This window comes from Pleurodeles waltl, unplaced genomic scaffold (assembly GCF_031143425.1).
Source record: "Pleurodeles waltl isolate 20211129_DDA unplaced genomic scaffold, aPleWal1.hap1.20221129 scaffold_72, whole genome shotgun sequence".
NCBI classification, from domain to species: domain Eukaryota; kingdom Metazoa; phylum Chordata; class Amphibia; order Caudata; family Salamandridae; genus Pleurodeles; species Pleurodeles waltl.
Window position 1 is genome coordinate 123,342 of NW_027150393.1, and position 23,769 is coordinate 147,110.

At 48.6% G+C, this 23,769-nt stretch overlaps 10 non-coding genes across 10 annotated transcripts; all 10 read right to left on the bottom strand.

Annotated features, from left to right (window-relative positions):
- Nucleotides 1–1,015: 1,015 nt before the first annotated feature.
- TRNAV-CAC (transfer RNA valine (anticodon CAC)) lies at nucleotides 1,016–1,088 on the bottom strand. Its single transcript has one exon. It is a non-coding gene; the product is annotated as a tRNA-Val (tRNA).
- A 3,091-nt stretch (nucleotides 1,089–4,179) lies between these two features.
- TRNAL-CAA (transfer RNA leucine (anticodon CAA)) lies at nucleotides 4,180–4,291 on the bottom strand. Its single transcript has 2 exons — nucleotides 4,254–4,291; nucleotides 4,180–4,225 (listed from the first exon to the last, which is right to left on the bottom strand). It is a non-coding gene; the product is annotated as a tRNA-Leu (tRNA).
- A 3,880-nt stretch (nucleotides 4,292–8,171) lies between these two features.
- TRNAV-CAC (transfer RNA valine (anticodon CAC)) lies at nucleotides 8,172–8,244 on the bottom strand. The gene has a single exon. It is a non-coding gene; the product is annotated as a tRNA-Val (tRNA).
- A 3,510-nt stretch (nucleotides 8,245–11,754) lies between these two features.
- Nucleotides 11,755–11,827, bottom strand: TRNAV-CAC (transfer RNA valine (anticodon CAC)). The gene has a single exon. It is a non-coding gene; the product is annotated as a tRNA-Val (tRNA).
- Nucleotides 11,828–12,215: 388 nt separating this feature from the next.
- TRNAP-AGG (transfer RNA proline (anticodon AGG)) lies at nucleotides 12,216–12,287 on the bottom strand. Its single transcript has one exon. It is a non-coding gene; the product is annotated as a tRNA-Pro (tRNA).
- A 2,631-nt stretch (nucleotides 12,288–14,918) lies between these two features.
- On the bottom strand, nucleotides 14,919–15,030 carry TRNAL-CAA (transfer RNA leucine (anticodon CAA)). The gene is made up of 2 exons: nucleotides 14,993–15,030; nucleotides 14,919–14,964 (listed from the first exon to the last, which is right to left on the bottom strand). It is a non-coding gene; the product is annotated as a tRNA-Leu (tRNA).
- Nucleotides 15,031–15,337: 307 nt separating this feature from the next.
- On the bottom strand, nucleotides 15,338–15,410 carry TRNAV-CAC (transfer RNA valine (anticodon CAC)). The gene has a single exon. It is a non-coding gene; the product is annotated as a tRNA-Val (tRNA).
- Nucleotides 15,411–18,910: 3,500 nt separating this feature from the next.
- On the bottom strand, nucleotides 18,911–18,983 carry TRNAV-CAC (transfer RNA valine (anticodon CAC)). Its single transcript has one exon. It is a non-coding gene; the product is annotated as a tRNA-Val (tRNA).
- A 3,510-nt stretch (nucleotides 18,984–22,493) lies between these two features.
- TRNAV-CAC (transfer RNA valine (anticodon CAC)) lies at nucleotides 22,494–22,566 on the bottom strand. Its single transcript has one exon. It is a non-coding gene; the product is annotated as a tRNA-Val (tRNA).
- A 388-nt stretch (nucleotides 22,567–22,954) lies between these two features.
- TRNAP-AGG (transfer RNA proline (anticodon AGG)) lies at nucleotides 22,955–23,026 on the bottom strand. Its single transcript has one exon. It is a non-coding gene; the product is annotated as a tRNA-Pro (tRNA).
- Nucleotides 23,027–23,769: the final 743 nt, after the last annotated feature.

Consider the following 23,769-nt stretch of genomic DNA (forward strand, 5'->3'; position numbering starts at 1 on the left):
GCGCTCGATCAGGCTCGATCAGGCGAGATTTATATTAGTGGCTCATAGGCCTGAAACACTCACCTGGGAGACGCAGGGTGGCTGATTTCCCGGAATGGCCCTTGATGGGGAAATCACCTCCTTTCCCCCGCCTCATTTCAGAATTGTGTGCTAGTCGCAAGACAGGGTTCAGGGGTTCATGGGTACTGCCTACTCCCAGCTGCCTCTCTGTCTTCTTCATGTAAATTGCAAGTCACGAGGAGGCACCATTGGCAATATGCTCCGCCCACCTAACCAAGAAACCTAGTTTGAGCTTGTCTGCCTGTGTTGTTGCAGGGGCAGTGTCTTCTTTGCCCAAAAGGTGGCAGGAGAGCCTCACTTCAAACAATAGAATCAACTGCTTAAGTAGAAACCAGCATGGTAGTTACTGTCATAAAGTGCAGCTCTAACAGAAGGTGTGCCTGAGATGCCCCTTCCAGTAATACACAGAATTTTGATTGAGGGCCCAGCCGATGGGTTGGTGGATTTCTCCTCACATGCCACAGCAGCTTCCAAAGATAGTGGTGTGAGGAGCTGGCTCTGCAAGCAGAGCAAGATTTAAGGGAAGAAAATACACCTGTCAGAAGTGGGATTTGAACCCACGCCTCCATGAAGAGACCAGAAGGCTCAGCTTCACTGAAGATCAAGCTCTCTTGAGTCTGGCGCCTTAGACCAGTTGGCCATCCTGACAGCCAAAACAGTGTGCAGGTCGGACTCTTCAGTCTGCACTTGTTGATTTTGCCGCTTGCAATGTTCCTATCAAAGTCACAGCTTTAAAGGCCCCACAATATAACATGGGCAAGAAAAAAAAAAAAAAACAGAACAAGAAACAATGCACATGCACGACCACCGAGGGATGCAGATAACTTTTTAGCGTCCTGCAATAGTAAAGCACGTTTTACACAGGTCACAAGTTTTTAAAGGTCATTTCTGTCTAAGTGTGCATTGAGAGAGACTGAGGTTTTAGGGAGCAAACACAAAAGCTGCTGCTGCCAAGTGTTTCTGCCCGGTCTCGAACCGGGGACCTTTCGCGTGTGAGGCGAACGTGATAACCACTACACTACAGAAACAAGCTTGCTGGTTTGACTGAAGGAGCACAGTTCCCCTCATATGTTTGCACGATTTCCTCTATACTTTATCAGCAGTTGCTCGGAATGCGAGGGGTAAGTGTGAAAATTGCAGCGGTGTCAGCCAGCATGCATACACTCAGACGTCCTGAAAAATCCCACAGCTGCGGGCAGAGACAGACAAATATCTGATGCCTAAATGCCAGGAAGGAGAGCCTGTGAAATCATCACACAGGGCGCACTGAGAGCAAGCAGGAAGGAAGCCAAGGCATTGTAATCCATTTTTCGCCTGAGGCAAAAAATATGTTTTGCGCAACAATGCTTCGAGTGGAATGAGAAATGTTGAGGGGTTGTGTATTTTGAGCAGGATTTGATTGTTTTCCGCTAAAATGGGCTCGTCCGGGATTTGAACCTGGGACCTCTCGCACCCTAAGCGAGAATCATACCCCTAGACCAACGAGCCTGGGCACAGAAATGCAACGGCTCCGACCCTGCTCGGAGGGTTGGTGACAGAGAGTGGGAGACTACATCCCAAAGCAAGAAACTGCACATGGTGCTCTCTTCTACAGTACGACTAGAGTCATTTGCATGGTCTTCATCGAACATTACATAAAAAGCCTCTATCCTTTAGACATTTTGGCCCAGATTTACAAGAAAATGACTAAGCGCGACGCTGTGCCAAATTTGCAAGCCCCACGCGCCGTCATTTTCAAAATGCAGGGAAGCGCAGTATTTAGTAGAATACAGCGCACCCCTGTGCTTCCCCCTGCGCCAGCTCTAAATTAGCTGCTGAGCGCCAACGCAGCCGTTCTTGCACCATGGTACAAGGATGACTGCATTGAGGGGGAAATTGTTTTTGTGCAGGAAGGGACACCTTCCTGCCCAAAAAAAAAATCTTCAATGGTGATTTGCTCTTACTTCTATGTGTGCTGCAGAATGCATCACACATAGAAAGAGCAAAAACAAGGAGAAATGAAAACATTTCTCCTCAGTGCGCCACTCTAACAACACCCCTGGGATGGCGTTGGATTTTGGTGCTGACGCAGATTTACGCCAACTCCTAAATCTGGAGCAGCATCAAAATGCTATGGTGTTGCTGTGGCACACTCCCAACAACACCCATTGCACGCCCCTTCCAGGGAACGCGCTGCGTGCTAAGGGGCCGTTTTTACAAGGTGGTGTTAAGCCACAAAAAGTGGCTGAACGCCATCATGTAAATACCGCGCAGTGCATAGTGCCACCGGGGCGTCACTAAAAGTGATGCTCCGGTGGCGATAGGGCCTTGTAAGTCTGGCACTTTATTTGCTCAAGGTGTGTGTTCTTGGTGAGGGCAGGAAAGCTATTTTCGCTCTCGTACCTTCCTTCCTTGGCTGGCTTGAATGCTGTAGGCTCAGGCTTCATTGCAAAGGTCAAACAGTGAGCAACTGACTGCCGTAAGCTGGCGCAACTCCTCTTGGTGAGCTGTGACAGATGCCCCAGGAGCATAGTACCTCACGATGGTGAGGGATAGACACAGTCTCTTTTATCTCAGCTTGCCTGTCAGGTGAGGCAGGAAATGCAAATACTGTGAAAAAGCCCAGCGACTCGAACCAGGGACCTTTCGCATGTGAGGTGCGCATGATAACCACTACACTAGACAAACAGACACACTTGCCGGCTTGCTTCATGTGGCTATGCATTGTACTGGAACCACCACACTATGGAAACAGACACACCTGCTTGCTTTATGTGGCTATGCATTGGACTGGGATGCAAGGATGAGGGCCAATGTTCATGACGCTCAAAGCTGAGCCTTCCGGAACACGATCTCTTCCCTTGGAAGAAAGGAACTGGGATCACTTTCATTCCAAGAGGTGATTTCAGAACTGGAACCGAAATTACCATGGAGAAGCACTGTGCATTTAATGTTCCTACGAGCACTGCTGCTCCAGCACAGAAAAGCAGTTGCAAAGAAATCTTGCATACCTTCATGATGCTGAACCGTCTCAACGCCAGTATAAAGCATGTATTGAATTGCAACATGACATCTTACAAGAGTGAAAAGCATAAATACTCCTGTTTAAAACACAGACTGAACCTATAAAGGTAGGGGTTTGTCTGGGATTTGAACCGAGGTCCTCTCACACCCGAAGCGAGAATCATACCCCTATACCAACTAGACTGCCGCGGCATAGTCATTTGAAACATCTTCTGAAGCGTCTTTCCGAAAAGCAGGGCCATTTGGAGGCTCTCTCTCTCTAAGCGTGCCATAGCAATTGATGTTTTCTGTCAAGGATTTTTTGTTTGTCTCTAGCAAGGCAAGAGGTAGTCAAAATGCCCTGTGCCAGTGAGCTGAACTAGGGCACTGATGTGAAAAGCAGACCCTTTCTGGTAGTTGTAACCCGCTGCAAGTCATGGACCCTTGCACCTTAGACTTCCCAACCAGAAGCACTGAAGGGCCTGCTAGCTCTTGAGCCAGAGGAGCATGCCTCTTGGATTCAAGCACACTTGCTCAATCAGCGCTCGATCAGGCTCGATCAGGCGAGATTTATATTAGTGGCTCATAGGCCTGAAACACTCACCTGGGAGACGCAGGGTGGCTGATTTCCCGGAATGGCCCTTGATGGGGAAATCACCTCCTTTCCCCCGCCTCATTTCAGAATTGTGTGCTAGTCGCAAGACAGTGTTCAGGGGTTCATGGGTACTGCCTACTCCCAGCTGCCTCTCTGTCTTCTTCATGTAAATTGCAAGTCACGAGGAGGCACCATTGCCAATATGCTCCGCCCACCTAACCAAGAAACCTAGTTTGAGCTTGTCTGCCTGTGTTGTTGCAGGGGCAGTGTCTTCTTTGCCCAAAAGGTGGCAGGAGAGCCTCACTTCAAACGATAGAATCTACTGCTTAAGTAGAAACCAGCATGGTAGTTACTGTCATAAAGTGCAGCTCTAACAGAAGGTGTGCCTGAGACGCCCCTTCCAGTAATACACAGAATTTTGATTGAGGGCCCAGCCGATGGGTTGGTGGATTTCTCCTCACATGCCACAGCAGCTTCCAAAGATAGTGGTGTGAGGAGCTGGCTCTGCAAGCAGAGCAAGATTTAAGGGAAGAAAATACACCTGTCAGAAGTGGGATTTGAACCCACGCCTCCATGAAGAGACCAGAAGGCTCAGCTTCACTGAAGATCAAGCTCTCTTGAGTCTGGCGCCTTAGACCACTCGGCCATCCTGACAGCCAAAACAGTGTGCAGGTCGGACTCTTCAGTCTGCACTTGTTGATTTTGCCACTTGCAATGTTCCTATCAAAGTCACAGCTTTAAAGGCCCCACAATATAACATGGCCAAGAAAAAAAAAAAAAAACAGAACAAGAAACAATGCACATGCACGACCACCGAGGGATGCAGATAACTTTTTAGCGTCCTGCAATAGTAAAGCACGTTTTACACAGGTCACAAGTTTTTAAAGGTAATTTCTGTCTAAGTGTGCATTGAGAGAGACTGAGGTTTTAGGGAGCAAACACAAAAGCTGCTGCTGCCATGTGTTTCTGCCCGGTCTCGAACCTGGGACCTTTCGCGTGTGAGGCAAACGTGATAACCACTACTCTACAGAAACAAGCTTGTTGGTTTGACTGAAGGAGCACAGTTCCCCTCATATGTTTGCACGATTTCCTCTATACTTTATCAGCAGTTGCTCGGAATGCGAGGGGTAAGTGTGAAAATTGCAGCGGTGTCAGCCAGCATGCATACACTCAGACGTCCTGAAAAATCCCACAGCTGCGGGCAGAGACAGACAAATATCTGATGCCTAAATGCCAGGAAGGTGAGCCTGTGAAATCATCACACAGGGCGCACTGAGAGCAAGCAGGAAGGAAGCCAAGGCATTGTAATCCATTTTTCGCCTGAGGCAAAAAATATGTTTTGCGCAACAATGCTTCGAGTGGAATGAGAAATGTTGAGGGGTTGTGTATTTTGAGCAGGATTTGATTGATTTCCGCTAAAATGGGCTCGTCCGGGATTTGAACCTGGGACCTCTCGCACCCTAAGCGAGAATCATACCCCTAGACCAACGAGCCTGGGCACAGAAATGTAACGGCTCCGACCCTGCTCGGAGGGTTGGTGACAGAGAGTGGGAGACTACATCCCAAAGCAAGAAACTGCACATGGTGCTCTCTTCTGCAGTACGACTAGAGTCATTTGCATGGTCTTCATCGAACATGACATAAAAAGCCTCTATCCTTTAGACATTTTGGCCCAGATTTACAAGAAAATGACTAAGCGCGACGCTGTGCCAAATTTGCAAGCCCCACGCGCCGTCATTTTCAAAATGCAGGGAAGCGCAGTATTTAGTAGAATACAGCGCACCCCTGTGCTTCCCCCTGCGCCAGCTCTAAATTAGCTGCTGAGCGCCAACGCAGCCGTTCTTGCACCATGGTACAAGGATGACTGCGTTGAGGGGGAAATTGTTTTTGTGCAGGAAGGGACACCTTCCTGCCCAAAAAAAAAATCTTCAATGGTGATTTGCTCTTACTTCTATGTGTGCTGCAGAATGCATCACACATAGAAAGAGCAAAAACAAGGAGAAATGAAAACATTTCTCCTCAGTGCGCCACTCTAACGACACCCCTGGGATGGCGTTGGATTTTGGTGCTGACGCAGATTTACGCCAACTCCTAAATCTGGAGCAGCATCAAAATGCTATGGTGTTGCTGTGGCACACTCCCAACAACACCCATTGCACGCCCCTTCCAGGGAACGCGCTGCGTGCTAAGGGGCTGTATTTACAAGGTGGTGTTAAGCCACAAAAAGTGGCTGAACGCCATCTTGTAAATACCGCGCAGTGCATAGTGCCACCGGGGCGTCACTAAAAGTGATGCTCCGGTGGCGATAGGACCTTGTAAGTCTGGCACTTTATTTGCTCAAGGTGTGTGTTCTTGGTGAGGGCAGGAAAGCTATTTTCGCTCTAGTACCTTCCTTCCTTGGCTGGCTTGAATGCTGTAGGCTCAGGCTTCATTGCAAAGGTCAAACAGTGAGCAACTGACTGCCGTAAGCTGGCGCAACTCCTCTTGGTGAGCTGTGACAGATGCCCCAGGAGCGTAGTACCTCACGATGGTGAGGGATAGACACAGTCTCTTTTATCTCAGCTTGCCTGTCAGGTGAGGCAGGAAATGCAAATACTGTGAAAAAGCCCAGCGACTCGAACCAGGGACCTTTCGCATGTGAGGTGCGCATGATAACCACTACACTAGACAAACAGACACACTTGCCGGCTTGCTTCATGTGGCTATGCATTGTACTGGAACCACCACACTATGGAAACAGACACACCTGCTTGCTTTATGTGGCTATGCATTGGACTGGGATGCAAGGATGAGGGCCAATGTTCATGACGCTCAAAGCTGAGCCTTCCGGAACACGATCTCTTCCCTTGGAAGAAAGGAACTGGGATCACTTTCATTCCAAGAGGTGATTTCAGAACTGGACCCGAAATTACCATGGAGAAGCACTGTGCATTTAATGTTCCTACGAGCACTGCTGCTCCAGCACAGAAAAGCAGTTGCAAAGAAATCTCGCATACCTTCATGATGCTGAACCGTCTCGACGCCAGTATAAAGCATGTATTGCATTGCAACATGACATCTTACAAGAGTGAAAAGCAGAAATACTCCTGTTTAAAACACAGACTGAACCTATAAAGGTAGGGGTTTGTCTGGGATTTGAACCGAGGTCCTCTCACACCCGAAGCGAGAATCATACCCCTATACCAACTAGACTGCCGCTGCATAGTCATTTGAAACATCTTCTGAAGCGTCTTTCCGAAAAGCAGGGCCATTTGGAGGCTCTCTCTCTCTAAGCGTGCCATAGCAATTGATGTTTTCTGTCAAGGATTTTTTGTTTGTCTCTAGCAAGGCAAGAGGTAGTCAAAATGCCCTGTGCCAGTGAGCTGAACTAGGGCACTGATGTGAAAAGCAGACCCTTTCTGGTAGTTGTAACCCGCTGCAAGTCATGGACCCTTGCACCTTAGACTTCCCAACCAGAAGCACTGATGGGCCTGCTAGCTCTTGAGCCAGAGGAGCATGCCTCTTGGATTCAAGCACACTTGCTCGATCAGCGCTCGATCAGGCGAGATTTATATTAGTGGCTCATAGGCCTGAAACACTCACCTGGGAGACGCAGGGTGGCTGATTTCCCGGAATGGCCCTTGATGGGGAAATCACCTCCTTTCCCCCGCCTCATTTCAGAATTGTGTGCTAGTCGCAAGACAGTGTTCAGGGGTTCATGGGTACTGCCTACTCCCAGCTGCCTCTCTGTCTTCTTCATGTAAATTGCAAGTCACGAGGAGGCACCATTGCCAATATGCTCCGCCCACCTAACCAAGAAACCTAGTTTGAGCTTGTCTGCCTGTGTTGTTGCAGGGGCAGTGTCTTCTTTGCCCAAAAGGTGGCAGGAGAGCCTCACTTCAAACAATAGAATCAACTGCTTAAGTAGAAACCAGCATGGTAGTTACTGTCATAAAGTGCAGCTCTAACAGAAGGTGTGCCTGAGATGCCCCTTCCAGTAATACACAGAATTTTGATTGAGGGCCCAGCCGATGGGTTGGTGGATTTCTCCTCACATGCCACAGCAGCTTCCAAAGATAGTGGTGTGAGGAGCTGGCTCTGCAAGCAGAGCAAGATTTAAGGGAAGAAAATACACCTGTCAGAAGTGGGATTTGAACCCACGCCTCCATGAACAGACCAGAAGGCTCAGCTTCACTGAAGATCAAGCTCTCTTGAGTCTGGCGCCTTAGACCACTCGGCCATCCTGACAGCCAAAACAGTGTGCAGGTCGGACTCTTCAGTCTGCACTTGTTGATTTTGCCGCTTGCAATGTTCCTATCAAAGTCACAGCTTTAAAGGCCCCACAATATAACATGGCCAAGAAAAAAAAAAAAAAACAGAACAAGAAACAATGCACATGCACGACCACCGAGGGATGCAGATAACTTTTTAGCGTCCTGCAATAGTAAAGCACGTTTTACACAGGTCACAAGTTTTTAAAGGTCATTTCTGTCTAAGTGTGCATTGAGAGAGACTGAGGTTTTAGGGAGCAAACACAAAAGCTACTGCTGCCAAGTGTTTCTGCCCGGTCTCGAACCGGGGACCTTTCGCGTGTGAGGCAAACGTGATAACCACTACACTACAGAAACAAGCTTGCTGGTTTGACTGAAGGAGCACAGTTCCCCTCATATGTTTGCACGATTTCCTCTATACTTTATCAGCAGTTGCTCGGAATGCGAGGGGTAAGTGTGAAAATTGCAGCGGTGTCAGCCAGCATGCATACACTCAGACGTCCTGAAAAATCCCACAGCTGCGGGCAGAGACAGACAAATATCTGATGCCTAAATGCCAGGAAGGAGAGCCTGTGAAATCATCACACAGGGCGCACTGAGAGCAAGCAGGAAGGAAGCCAAGGCATTGTAATCCATTTTTCGCCTGAGGCAAAAAATATGTTTTGCGCAACAATGCTTCGAGTGGAATGAGAAATGTTGAGGGGTTGTGTATTTTGAGCAGGATTTGATTGTTTTCCGCTAAAATGGGCTCGTCCGGGATTTGAACCTGGGACCTCTCGCACCCTAAGCGAGAATCATACCCCTAGACCAACGAGCCTGGGCACAGAAATGCAACGGCTCCGACCCTGCTCGGAGGGTTGGTGACAGAGAGTGGGAGACTACATCCCAAAGCAAGAAACTGCACATGGTGCTCTCTTCTGCAGTACGACTAGAGTCATTTGCATGGTCTTCATCGAACATGACATAAAAAGCCTCTATCCTTTAGACATTTTGGCCCAGATTTACAAGAAAATGACTAAGCGCGACGCTGTGCCAAATTTGCAAGCCCCACGCGCCGTCATTTTCAAAATGCAGGGAAGCGCCGTATTTAGTAGAATACAGCACACCCCTGTGCTTCCCCCTGCGCCAGCTCTAAATTAGCTGCTGAGCGCCAACGCAGCCGTTCTTGCACCATGGTACAAGGATGACTGCGTTGAGGGGGAAATTGTTTTTGTGCAGGAAGGGACACCTTCCTGCCCCAAAAAAAAATCTTCAATGGTGATTTGCTCTTACTTCTATGTGTGCTGCAGAATGCATCACACATAGAAAGAGCAAAAACAAGGAGAAATGAAAACATTTCTCCTCAGTGCGCCACTCTAACGACACCCCTGGGATGGCGTTGGATTTTGGTGCTGACGCAGATTTACGCCAACTCCTAAATCTGGAGCAGCATCAAAATGCTATGGTGTTGCTGTGGCACACTCCCAACAACACCCATTGCACGCCCCTTCCAGGGAACGCGCTGCGTGCTAAGGGGCCGTATTTACAAGGTGGTGTTAAGCCACAAAAAGTGGCTGAACGCCATCTTGTAAATACCGCGCAGTGCATAGTGCCACCGGGGCGTCACTAAAAGTGATGCTCCGGTGGCGATAGGGCCTTGTAAGTCTGGCACTTTATTTGCTCAAGGTGTGTGTTCTTGGTGAGGGCAGGAAAGCTATTTTCGCTCTCGTACCTTCCTTCCTTGGCTGGCTTGAATGCTGTAGGCTCAGGCTTCATTGCAAAGGTCAAACAGTGAGCAACTGACTGCCGTAAACTGGCGCAACTCCTCTTGGTGAGCTGTGACAGATGCCCCAGGAGCGTAGTACCTCACGATGGTGAGGGATAGACACAGTCTCTTTTATCTCAGCTTGCCTGTCAGGTGAGGCAGGAAATGCAAATACTGTGAAAAAGCCCAGCGACTCGAACCAGGGACCTTTCGCATGTGAGGTGCGCATGATAACCACTACACTAGACAAACAGACACACTTGCCGGCTTGCTTCATGTGGCTATGCATTGTACTGGAACCACCACACTATGGAAACAGACACACCTGCTTGCTTTATGTGGCTATGCATTGGACTGGGATGCAAGGATGAGGGCCAATGTTCATGACGCTCAAAGCTGAGCCTTCCGGAACACGATCTCTTCCCTTGGAAGAAAGGAACTGGGATCACTTTCATTCCAAGAGGTGATTTCAGAACTGGACCCGAAATTACCATGGAGAAGCACTGTGCATTTAATGTTCCTACGAGCACTGCTGCTCCAGCACAGAAAAGCAGTTGCAAAGAAATCTCGCATACCTTCATGATGCTGAACCGTCTCGACGCCAGTATAAAGCATGTATTGCATTGCAACATGACATCTTACAAGAGTGAAAAGCAGAAATACTCCTGTTTAAAACACAGACTGAACCTATAAAGGTAGGGGTTTGTCTGGGATTTGAACCGAGGTCCTCTCACACCCGAAGCGAGAATCATACCCCTATACCAACTAGACTGCCGCTGCATAGTCATTTGAAACATCTTCTGAAGCGTCTTTCCGAAAAGCAGGGCCATTTGGAGGCTCTCTCTCTCTAAGCGTGCCATAGCAATTGATGTTTTCTGTCAAGGATTTTTTGTTTGTCTCTAGCAAGGCAAGAGGTAGTCAAAATGCCCTGTGCCAGTGAGCTGAACTAGGGCACTGATGTGAAAAGCAGACCCTTTCTGGTAGTTGTAACCCGCTGCAAGTCATGGACCCTTGCACCTTAGACTTCCCAACCAGAAGCACTGAAGGGTCTGCTAGCTCTTGAGCCAGAGGAGCATGCCTCTTGGATTCAAGCACATTGCTCAATCAGCGCTCGATCAGCGCTCGATCAGGCGAGATTTATATTACTGGCTCATAGGCCTGAAACACTCACCAGGGAGACGCAGGGTGGCTGATTTCCCGGAATGGCCCTTGATGGGGAAATCACCTCCTTTCCCCCGCCTCATTTCAGAATTGTGTGCTAGTTGCAAGACAGTGTTCAGGGGTTCATGGGTACTGCCTACTCCCAGCTGCCTCTCTGTCTTCTTCATGTAAATTGCAAGTCACGAGGAGGCACCATTGCCAATATGCTCCGCCCACCTAACCAAGAAACCTAGTTTGAGCTTGTCTGCCTGTGTTGTTGCAGGGGCAGTGTCTTCTTTGCCCTAAAGGTGGCAGGAGAGCCTCACTTCAAACGATAGAATCAACTGCTTAAGTAGAAACCAGCATGGTAGTTACTGTCATAAAGTGCAGCTCTAACAGAAGGTGTGCCTGAGACGCCCCTTCCAGTAATACACAGAATTTTGATTGAGGGCCCAGCCGATGGGTTGGTGGATTTCTCCTCACATGCCACAGCAGCTTCCAAAGATAGTGGTGTGAGGAGCTGGCTCTGCAAGCAGAGCAAGATTTAAGGGAAGAAAATACACCTGTCAGAAGTGGGATTTGAACCCACGCCTCCATGAAGAGACCGGAAGGCTCAGCTTCACTGAAGATCAAGCTCTCTTGAGTCTGGCGCCTTAGACCAGTTGGCCATCCTGACAGCCAAAACAGTGTGCAGGTCGGACTCTTCAGTCTGCACTTGTTGATTTTGCCGCTTGCAATGTTCCTATCAAAGTCACAGCTTTAAAGGCCCCACAATATAACATGGGCAAGAAAAAAAAAAAAAAACAGAACAAGAAACAATGCACATGCACGACCACCGAGGGATGCAGATAACTTTTTAGCGTCCTGCAATAGTAAAGCACGTTTTACACAGGTCACAAGTTTTTAAAGGTCATTTCTGTCTAAGTGTGCATTGAGAGAGACTGAGGTTTTAGGGAGCAAACACAAAAGCTGCTGCTGCCAAGTGTTTCTGCCCGGTCTCGAACCGGGGACCTTTCGCGTGTGAGGCGAACATGATAACCACTACACTACAGAAACAAGCTTGCTGGTTTGACTGAAGGAGCACAGTTCCCCTCATATGTTTGCACGATTTCCTCTATACTTTATCAGCAGTTGCTCGGAATGCGAGGGGTAAGTGTGAAAATTGCAGCGGTGTCAGCCAGCATGCATACACTCAGACGTCCTGAAAAATCCCACAGCTGCGGGCAGAGACAGACAAATATCTGATGCCTAAATGCCAGGAAGGAGAGCCTGTGAAATCATCACACAGGGCGCACTGAGAGCAAGCAGGAAGGAAGCCAAGGCATTGTAATCCATTTTTCGCCTGAGGCAAAAAATATGTTTTGCGCAACAATGCTTCGAGTGGAATGAGAAATGTTGAGGGGTTGTGTATTTTGAGCAGGATTTGATTGTTTTCCGCTAAAATGGGCTCGTCCGGGATTCGAACCTGGGACCTCTCGCACCCTAAGCGAGAATCATACCCCTAGACCAACGAGCCTGGGCACAGAAATGCAACGGCTCCGACCCTGCTCGGAGGGTTGGTGACAGAGAGTGGGAGACTACATCCCAAAGCAAGAAACTGCACATGGTGCTCTCTTCTACAGTACGACTAGAGTCATTTGCATGGTCTTCATCGAACATTACATAAAAAGCCTCTATCCTTTAGACATTTTGGCCCAGATTTACAAGAAAATGACTAAGCGCGACGCTGTGCCAAATTTGCAAGCCCCACGCGCCGTCATTTTCAAAATGCAGGGAAGCGCAGTATTTAGTAGAATACAGCGCACCCCTGTGCTTCCCCCTGCGCCAGCTCTAAATTAGCTGCTGAGCGCCAACGCAGCCGTTCTTGCACCATGGTACAAGGATGACTGCATTGAGGGGGAAATTGTTTTTGTGCAGGAAGGGACACCTTCCTGCCCAAAAAAAAAATCTTCAATGGTGATTTGCTCTTACTTCTATGTGTGCTGCAGAATGCATCACACATAGAAAGAGCAAAAACAAGGAGAAATGAAAACATTTCTCCTCAGTGCGCCACTCTAACGACACCCCTGGGATGGCGTTGGATTTTGGTGCTGACGCAGATTTACGCCAACTCCTAAATCTGGAGCAGCATCAAAATGCTATGGTGTTGCTGTGGCACACTCCCAACAACACCCATTGCACGCCCCTTCCAGGGAACGCGCTGCGTGCTAAGGGGCCGTTTTTACAAGGTGGTGTTAAGCCACAAAAAGTGGCTGAACGCCATCATGTAAATACCGCGCAGTGCATAGTGCCACCGGGGCGTCACTAAAAGTGATGCTCCGGTGGCGATAGGGCCTTGTAAGTCTGGCACTTTATTTGCTCAAGGTGTGTGTTCTTGGTGAGGGCAGGAAAGCTATTTTCGCTCTCGTACCTTCCTTCCTTGGCTGGCTTGAATGCTGTAGGCTCAGGCTTCATTGCAAAGGTCAAACAGTGAGCAACTGACTGCCGTAAGCTGGCGCAACTCCTCTTGGTGAGCTGTGACAGATGCCCCAGGAGCATAGTACCTCACGATGGTGAGGGATAGACACAGTCTCTTTTATCTCAGCTTGCCTGTCAGGTGAGGCAGGAAATGCAAATACTGTGAAAAAGCCCAGCGACTCGAACCAGGGACCTTTCGCATGTGAGGTGCGCATGATAACCACTACACTAGACAAACAGACACACTTGCCGGCTTGCTTCATGTGGCTATGCATTGTACTGGAACCACCACACTATGGAAACAGACACACCTGCTTGCTTTATGTGGCTATGCATTGGACTGGGATGCAAGGATGAGGGCCAATGTTCATGACGCTCAAAGCTGAGCCTTCCGGAACACGATCTCTTCCCTTGGAAGAAAGGAACTGGGATCACTTTCATTCCAAGAGGTGATTTCAGAACTGGAACCGAAATTACCATGGAGAAGCACTGTGCATTTAATGTTCCTACGAGCACTGCTGCTCCAGCACAGAAAAGCAGTTGCAAAGAAATCTTGCATACCTTCATGATGCTGAACCGTCTCAACGCCAGTATAAAGCATGTATTGAATTGCAACATGACATCTTACAAGAGTGAAAAGCATAAATACTCCTGTTTAAAACACAGACTGAACCTATAAAGGTAGGGGTTTGTCTGGGATTTGAACCGAGGTCCTCTCACACCCGAAGCGAGAATCATACCCCTATACCAACTAGACTGCCGCGGCATAGTCATTTGAAACATCTTCTGAAGCGTCTTTCCGAAAAGCAGGGCCATTTGGAGGCTCTCTCTCTCTAAGCGTGCCATAGCAATTGATGTTTTCTGTCAAGGATTTTTTGTTTGTCTCTAGCAAGGCAAGAGGTAGTCAAAATGCCCTGTGCCAGTGAGCTGAACTAGGGCACTGATGTGAAAAGCAGACCCTTTCTGGTAGTTGTAACCCGCTGCAAGTCATGGACCCTTGCACCTTAGACTTCCCAACCAGAAGCACTGAAGGGCCTGCTAGCTCTTGAGCCAGAGGAGCATGCCTCTTGGATTCAAGCACACTTGCTCAATCAGCGCTCGATCAGGCTCGATCAGGCGAGATTTATATTAGTGGCTCATAGGCCTGAAACACTCACCTGGGAGACGCAGGGTGGCTGATTTCCCGGAATGGCCCTTGATGGGGAAATCACCTCCTTTCCCCCGCCTCATTTCAGAATTGTGTGCTAGTCGCAAGACAGTGTTCAGGGGTTCATGGGTACTGCCTACTCCCAGCTGCCTCTCTGTCTTCTTCATGTAAATTGCAAGTCACGAGGAGGCACCATTGCCAATATGCTCCGCCCACCTAACCAAGAAACCTAGTTTGAGCTTGTCTGCCTGTGTTGTTGCAGGGGCAGTGTCTTCTTTGCCCAAAAGGTGGCAGGAGAGCCTCACTTCAAACGATAGAATCTACTGCTTAAGTAGAAACCAGCATGGTAGTTACTGTCATAAAGTGCAGCTCTAACAGAAGGTGTGCCTGAGACGCCCCTTCCAGTAATACACAGAATTTTGATTGAGGGCCCAGCCGATGGGTTGGTGGATTTCTCCTCACATGCCACAGCAGCTTCCAAAGATAGTGGTGTGAGGAGCTGGCTCTGCAAGCAGAGCAAGATTTAAGGGAAGAAAATACACCTGTCAGAAGTGGGATTTGAACCCACGCCTCCATGAAGAGACCAGAAGGCTCAGCTTCACTGAAGATCAAGCTCTCTTGAGTCTGGCGCCTTAGACCACTCGGCCATCCTGACAGCCAAAACAGTGTGCAGGTCGGACTCTTCAGTCTGCACTTGTTGATTTTGCCACTTGCAATGTTCCTATCAAAGTCACAGCTTTAAAGGCCCCACAATATAACATGGCCAAGAAAAAAAAAAAAAAACAGAACAAGAAACAATGCACATGCACGACCACCGAGGGATGCAGATAACTTTTTAGCGTCCTGCAATAGTAAAGCACGTTTTACACAGGTCACAAGTTTTTAAAGGTAATTTCTGTCTAAGTGTGCATTGAGAGAGACTGAGGTTTTAGGGAGCAAACACAAAAGCTGCTGCTGCCATGTGTTTCTGCCCGGTCTCGAACCTGGGACCTTTCGCGTGTGAGGCAAACGTGATAACCACTACACTACAGAAACAAGCTTGTTGGTTTGACTGAAGGAGCACAGTTCCCCTCATATGTTTGCACGATTTCCTCTATACTTTATCAGCAGTTGCTCGGAATGCGAGGGGTAAGTGTGAAAATTGCAGCGGTGTCAGCCAGCATGCATACACTCAGACGTCCTGAAAAATCCCACAGCTGCGGGCAGAGACAGACAAATATCTGATGCCTAAATGCCAGGAAGGTGAGCCTGTGAAATCATCACACAGGGCGCACTGAGAGCAAGCAGGAAGGAAGCCAAGGCATTGTAATCCATTTTTCGCCTGAGGCAAAAAATATGTTTTGCGCAACAATGCTTCGAGTGGAATGAGAAATGTTGAGGGGTTGTGTATTTTGAGCAGGATTTGATTGATTTCCGCTAAAATGGGCTCGTCCGGGATTTGAACCTGGGACCTCTCGCACCCTAAGCGAGAATCATACCCCTAGACCAACGAGCCTGGGCACAGAAATGTAACGGCTCCGACCCTGCTCGGAGGGTTGGTGACAGAGAGTGGGAGACTACATCCCAAAGCAAGAAACTGCACATGGTGCTCTCTTCTGCAGTACGACTAGAGTCATTTGCATGGTCTTCATCGAACATGACATAAAAAGCCTCTATCCTTTAGACATTTTGGCCCAGATTTACAAGAAAATGACTAAGCGCGACGCTGTGCCAAATTTGCAAGCCCCACGCGCCGTCATTTTCAAAATGCAGGGAAGCGCAGTATTTAGTAGAATACAGCGCACCCCTGTGCTTCCCCCTGCGCCAGCTCTAAATTAGCTGCTGAGCGCCAACGCAGCCGTTCTTGCACCATGGTACAAGGATGACTGCGTTGAGGGGGAAATTGTTTTTGTGCAGGAAGGGACACCTTCCTGCCCAAAAAAAAAATCTTCAATGGTGATTTGCTCTTACTTCTATGTGTGCTGCAGAATGCATCACACATAGAAAGAGCAAAAACAAGGAGAAATGAAAACATTTCTCCTCAGTGCGCCACTCTAACGACACCCCTGGGATGGCGTTGGATTTTGGTGCTGACGCAGATTTACGCCAACTCCTAAATCTGGAGCAGCATCAAAATGCTATGGTGTTGCTGTGGCACACTCCCAACAACACCCATTGCACGCCCCTTCCAGGGAACGCGCTGCGTGCTAAGGGGCTGTATTTACAAGGTGGTGTTAAGCCACAAAAAGTGGCTGAACGCCATCTTGTAAATACCGCGCAGTGCATAGTGCCACCGGGGCGTCACTAAAAGTGATGCTCCGGTGGCGATAGGACCTTGTAAGTCTGGCACTTTATTTGCTCAAGGTGTGTGTTCTTGGTGAGGGCAGGAAAGCTATTTTCGCTCTAGTACCTTCCTTCCTTGGCTGGCTTGAATGCTGTAGGCTCAGGCTTCATTGCAAAGGTCAAACAGTGAGCAACTGACTGCCGTAAGCTGGCGCAACTCCTCTTGGTGAGCTGTGACAGATGCCCCAGGAGCGTAGTACCTCACGATGGTGAGGGATAGACACAGTCTCTTTTATCTCAGCTTGCCTGTCAGGTGAGGCAGGAAATGCAAATACTGTGAAAAAGCCCAGCGACTCGAACCAGGGACCTTTCGCATGTGAGGTGCGCATGATAACCACTACACTAGACAAACAGACACACTTGCCGGCTTGCTTCATGTGGCTATGCATTGTACTGGAACCACCACACTATGGAAACAGACACACCTGCTTGCTTTATGTGGCTATGCATTGGACTGGGATGCAAGGATGAGGGCCAATGTTCATGACGCTCAAAGCTGAGCCTTCCGGAACACGATCTCTTCCCTTGGAAGAAAGGAACTGGGATCACTTTCATTCCAAGAGGTGATTTCAGAACTGGACCCGAAATTACCATGGAGAAGCACTGTGCATTTAATGTTCCTACGAGCACTGCTGCTCCAGCACAGAAAAGCAGTTGCAAAGAAATCTCGCATACCTTCATGATGCTGAACCGTCTCGACGCCAGTATAAAGCATGTATTGCATTGCAACATGACATCTTACAAGAGTGAAAAGCAGAAATACTCCTGTTTAAAACACAGACTGAACCTATAAAGGTAGGGGTTTGTCTGGGATTTGAACCGAGGTCCTCTCACACCCGAAGCGAGAATCATACCCCTATACCAACTAGACTGCCGCTGCATAGTCATTTGAAACATCTTCTGAAGCGTCTTTCCGAAAAGCAGGGCCATTTGGAGGCTCTCTCTCTCTAAGCGTGCCATAGCAATTGATGTTTTCTGTCAAGGATTTTTTGTTTGTCTCTAGCAAGGCAAGAGGTAGTCAAAATGCCCTGTGCCAGTGAGCTGAACTAGGGCACTGATGTGAAAAGCAGACCCTTTCTGGTAGTTGTAACCCGCTGCAAGTCATGGACCCTTGCACCTTAGACTTCCCAACCAGAAGCACTGATGGGCCTGCTAGCTCTTGAGCCAGAGGAGCATGCCTCTTGGATTCAAGCACACTTGCTCGATCAGCGCTCGATCAGGCGAGATTTATATTAGTGGCTCATAGGCCTGAAACACTCACCTGGGAGACGCAGGGTGGCTGATTTCCCGGAATGGCCCTTGATGGGGAAATCACCTCCTTTCCCCCGCCTCATTTCAGAATTGTGTGCTAGTCGCAAGACAGTGTTCAGGGGTTCATGGGTACTGCCTACTCCCAGCTGCCTCTCTGTCTTCTTCATGTAAATTGCAAGTCACGAGGAGGCACCATTGCCAATATGCTCCGCCCACCTAACCAAGAAACCTAGTTTGAGCTTGTCTGCCTGTGTTGTTGCAGGGGCAGTGTCTTCTTTGCCCAAAAGGTGGCAGGAGAGCCTCACTTCAAACAATAGAATCAACTGCTTAAGTAGAAACCAGCATGGTAGTTACTGTCATAAAGTGCAGCTCTAACAGAAGGTGTGCCTGAGATGCCCCTTCCAGTAATACACAGAATTTTGATTGAGGGCCCAGCCGATGGGTTGGTGGATTTCTCCTCACATGCCACAGCAGCTTCCAAAGATAGTGGTGTGAGGAGCTGGCTCTGCAAGCAGAGCAAGATTTAAGGGAAGAAAATACACCTGTCAGAAGTGGGATTTGAACCCACGCCTCCATGAACAGACCAGAAGGCTCAGCTTCACTGAAGATCAAGCTCTCTTGAGTCTGGCGCCTTAGACCACTCGGCCATCCTGACAGCCAAAACAGTGTGCAGGTCGGACTCTTCAGTCTGCACTTGTTGATTTTGCCGCTTGCAATGTTCCTATCAAAGTCACAGCTTTAAAGGCCCCACAATATAACATGGCCAAGAAAAAAAAAAAAAAACAGAACAAGAAACAATGCACATGCACGACCACCGAGGGATGCAGATAACTTTTTAGCGTCCTGCAATAGTAAAGCACGTTTTACACAGGTCACAAGTTTTTAAAGGTCATTTCTGTCTAAGTGTGCATTGAGAGAGACTGAGGTTTTAGGGAGCAAACACAAAAGCTACTGCTGCCAAGTGTTTCTGCCCGGTCTCGAACCGGGGACCTTTCGCGTGTGAGGCAAACGTGATAACCACTACACTACAGAAACAAGCTTGCTGGTTTGACTGAAGGAGCACAGTTCCCCTCATATGTTTGCACGATTTCCTCTATACTTTATCAGCAGTTGCTCGGAATGCGAGGGGTAAGTGTGAAAATTGCAGCGGTGTCAGCCAGCATGCATACACTCAGACGTCCTGAAAAATCCCACAGCTGCGGGCAGAGACAGACAAATATCTGATGCCTAAATGCCAGGAAGGAGAGCCTGTGAAATCATCACACAGGGCGCACTGAGAGCAAGCAGGAAGGAAGCCAAGGCATTGTAATCCATTTTTCGCCTGAGGCAAAAAATATGTTTTGCGCAACAATGCTTCGAGTGGAATGAGAAATGTTGAGGGGTTGTGTATTTTGAGCAGGATTTGATTGTTTTCCGCTAAAATGGGCTCGTCCGGGATTTGAACCTGGGACCTCTCGCACCCTAAGCGAGAATCATACCCCTAGACCAACGAGCCTGGGCACAGAAATGCAACGGCTCCGACCCTGCTCGGAGGGTTGGTGACAGAGAGTGGGAGACTACATCCCAAAGCAAGAAACTGCACATGGTGCTCTCTTCTGCAGTACGACTAGAGTCATTTGCATGGTCTTCATCGAACATGACATAAAAAGCCTCTATCCTTTAGACATTTTGGCCCAGATTTACAAGAAAATGACTAAGCGCGACGCTGTGCCAAATTTGCAAGCCCCACGCGCCGTCATTTTCAAAATGCAGGGAAGCGCCGTATTTAGTAGAATACAGCGCACCCCTGTGCTTCCCCCTGCGCCAGCTCTAAATTAGCTGCTGAGCGCCAACGCAGCCGTTCTTGCACCATGGTACAAGGATGACTGCGTTGAGGGGGAAATTGTTTTTGTGCAGGAAGGGACACCTTCCTGCCCCAAAAAAAAATCTTCAATGGTGATTTGCTCTTACTTCTATGTGTGCTGCAGAATGCATCACACATAGAAAGAGCAAAAACAAGGAGAAATGAAAACATTTCTCCTCAGTGCGCCACTCTAACGACACCCCTGGGATGGCGTTGGATTTTGGTGCTGACGCAGATTTACGCCAACTCCTAAATCTGGAGCAGCATCAAAATGCTATGGTGTTGCTGTGGCACACTCCCAACAACACCCATTGCACGCCCCTTCCAGGGAACGCGCTGCGTGCTAAGGGGCCGTATTTACAAGGTGGTGTTAAGCCACAAAAAGTGGCTGAACGCCATCTTGTAAATACCGCGCAGTGCATAGTGCCACCGGGGCGTCACTAAAAGTGATGCTCCGGTGGCGATAGGGCCTTGTAAGTCTGGCACTTTATTTGCTCAAGGTGTGTGTTCTTGGTGAGGGCAGGAAAGCTATTTTCGCTCTCGTACCTTCCTTCCTTGGCTGGCTTGAATGCTGTAGGCTCAGGCTTCATTGCAAAGGTCAAACAGTGAGCAACTGACTGCCGTAAACTGGCGCAACTCCTCTTGGTGAGCTGTGACAGATGCCCCAGGAGCGTAGTACCTCACGATGGTGAGGGATAGACACAGTCTCTTTTATCTCAGCTTGCCTGTCAGGTGAGGCAGGAAATGCAAATACTGTGAAAAAGCCCAGCGACTCGAACCAGGGACCTTTCGCATGTGAGGTGCGCATGATAACCACTACACTAGACAAACAGACACACTTGCCGGCTTGCTTCATGTGGCTATGCATTGTACTGGAACCACCACACTATGGAAACAGACACACCTGCTTGCTTTATGTGGCTATGCATTGGACTGGGATGCAAGGATGAGGGCCAATGTTCATGACGCTCAAAGCTGAGCCTTCCGGAACACGATCTCTTCCCTTGGAAGAAAGGAACTGGGATCACTTTCATTCCAAGAGGTGATTTCAGAACTGGACCCGAAATTACCATGGAGAAGCACTGTGCATTTAATGTTCCTACGAGCACTGCTGCTCCAGCACAGAAAAGCAGTTGCAAAGAAATCTCGCATACCTTCATGATGCTGAACCGTCTCGACGCCAGTATAAAGCATGTATTGCATTGCAACATGACATCTTACAAGAGTGAAAAGCAGAAATACTCCTGTTTAAAACACAGACTGAACCTATAAAGGTAGGGGTTTGTCTGGGATTTGAACCGAGGTCCTCTCACACCCGAAGCGAGAATCATACCCCTATACCAACTAGACTGCCGCTGCATAGTCATTTGAAACATCTTCTGAAGCGTCTTTCCGAAAAGCAGGGCCATTTGGAGGCTCTCTCTCTCTAAGCGTGCCATAGCAATTGATGTTTTCTGTCAAGGATTTTTTGTTTGTCTCTAGCAAGGCAAGAGGTAGTCAAAATGCCCTGTGCCAGTGAGCTGAACTAGGGCACTGATGTGAAAAGCAGACCCTTTCTGGTAGTTGTAACCCGCTGCAAGTCATGGACCCTTGCACCTTAGACTTCCCAACCAGAAGCACTGAAGGGTCTGCTAGCTCTTGAGCCAGAGGAGCATGCCTCTTGGATTCAAGCACATTGCTCAATCAGCGCTCGATCAGCGCTCGATCAGGCGAGATTTATATTACTGGCTCATAGGCCTGAAACACTCACCAGGGAGACGCAGGGTGGCTGATTTCCCGGAATGGCCCTTGATGGGGAAATCACCTCCTTTCCCCCGCCTCATTTCAGAATTGTGTGCTAGTTGCAAGACAGTGTTCAGGGGTTCATGGGTACTGCCTACTCCCAGCTGCCTCTCTGTCTTCTTCATGTAAATTGCAAGTCACGAGGAGGCACCATTGCCAATATGCTCCGCCCACCTAACCAAGAAACCTAGTTTGAGCTTGTCTGCCTGTGTTGTTGCAGGGGCAGTGTCTTCTTTGCCCTAAAGGTGGCAGGAGAGCCTCACTTCAAACGATAGAATCAACTGCTTAAGTAGAAACCAGCATGGTAGTTACTGTCATAAAGTGCAGCTCTAACAGAAGGTGTGCCTGAGACGCCCCTTCCAGTAATACACAGAATTTTGATTGAGGGCCCAGCCGATGGGTTGGTGGATTTCTCCTCACATGCCACAGCAGCTTCCAAAGATAGTGGTGTGAGGAGCTGGCTCTGCAAGCAGAGCAAGATTTAAGGGAAGAAAATACACCTGTCAGAAGTGGGATTTGAACCCACGCCTCCATGAAGAGACCGGAAGGCTCAGCTTCACTGAAGATCAAGCTCTCTTGAGTCTGGCGCCTTAGACCACTCGGCCATCCTGACAGCCAAAACAGTGTGCAGGTCGGACTCTTCAGTCTGCACTTGTTGATTTTGCCGCTTGCAATGTTCCTATCAAAGTCACAGCTTTAAAGGCCCCACAATATAACATGGCCAAGAAAAAAAAAAAAAAACAGAACAAGAAACAATGCACATGCATGACCACCGAGGGATGCAGATAACTTTTTAGCGTCCTGCAATAGTAAAGCACGTTTTACACAGGTCACAAGTTTTTAAAGGTCATTTCTGTCTAAGTGTGCATTGAGAGAGACTGAGGTTTTAGGGAGCAAACACAAAAGCTGCTGCTGCCAAGTGTTTCTGCCCGGTCTCAAACCAGGGACCTTTCGCGTGTGAGGCGAACGTGATAACCACTACACTACAGAAACAAGCTTGCTGGTTTGACTGAAGGAGCACACTTCCCCTCATATGTTTGCACGATTTCCTCTATACTTTATCAGCAGTTGCTCGGAATGCGAGGGGTAAGTGTGAAAATTGCAGCGGTGTCAGCCAGCATGCATACACTCAGACGTCCTGAAAAATCCCACAGCTGCGGGCAGAGACAGACAAATATCTGATGCCTAAATGCCAGGAAGGAGAGCCTGTGAAATCATCACACAGGGCGCACTGAGAGCAAGCAGGAAGGAAGCCAAGGCATTGTAATCCATTTTTCGCCTGAGGCAAAAAATATGTTTTGCGCAACAATGCTTTGAGTGGAATGAGAAATGTTGAGGGGTTGTGTATTTTGAGCAGGATTTGATTGTTTTCCGCTAAAATGGGCTCGTCCGGGATTTGAACCCGGGACCTCTCCCATCCTAAGCGAGAATCATACCCCTAGACCAACGAGCCTGGGCACAGAAACGCAACGGCTCCGACCCTGCTCGGAGGGTTGGTGACAGAGAGTGGGAGACTACATTCCAAAGCAAGAAACTGCACATGGTGCTCTCTTCTGCAGTACGACTAGAGTCATTTGCATGGTCTTCATCGAACATGACATAAAAAGCCTCTATCCTTTAGACATTTTGGCCCAGATTTACAAGAAAATGACTAAGCGCGACGCTGTGCCAAATTTGCAAGCCCCACGCGCCGTCATTTTCAAAATGCAGGGAAGCGTCGTATTTAGTAGAATACAGCGCACCCCTGTGCTTCCCCCTGCGCCAGCTCTAAATTAGCTGCTGAGCGCCAACGCAGCTGTTCTTGCACCATGGTACAAGGATGACTGCGTTGAGGGGGAAATTGTTTTTGTGCAGGAAGGGACACCTTCCTGCCCAAAAAAAAAATCTTCAATGGTGATTTGCTCTTACTTCTATGTGTGCTGCAGAATGCATCACACATAGAAAGAGCAAAAACAAGGAGAAATGAAAACATTTCTCCTAAGTTTGCCACTCTAACGACACCCCTGGGATGGCGTTGGATTTTGGCGCTGACGCAGATTTACGCCAACTCCTAAATCTGGAGCAGCATCAAAATGCTATGGTGTTGCTGTGGCACACTCCAAACAACACCCATTGCACGCCCCTTCCAGGGAACGCGCTGCGTGCTAAGGGGCCGTATTTACAAGGTGGTGTTAAGCCACAAAAAGTGGCTGAACG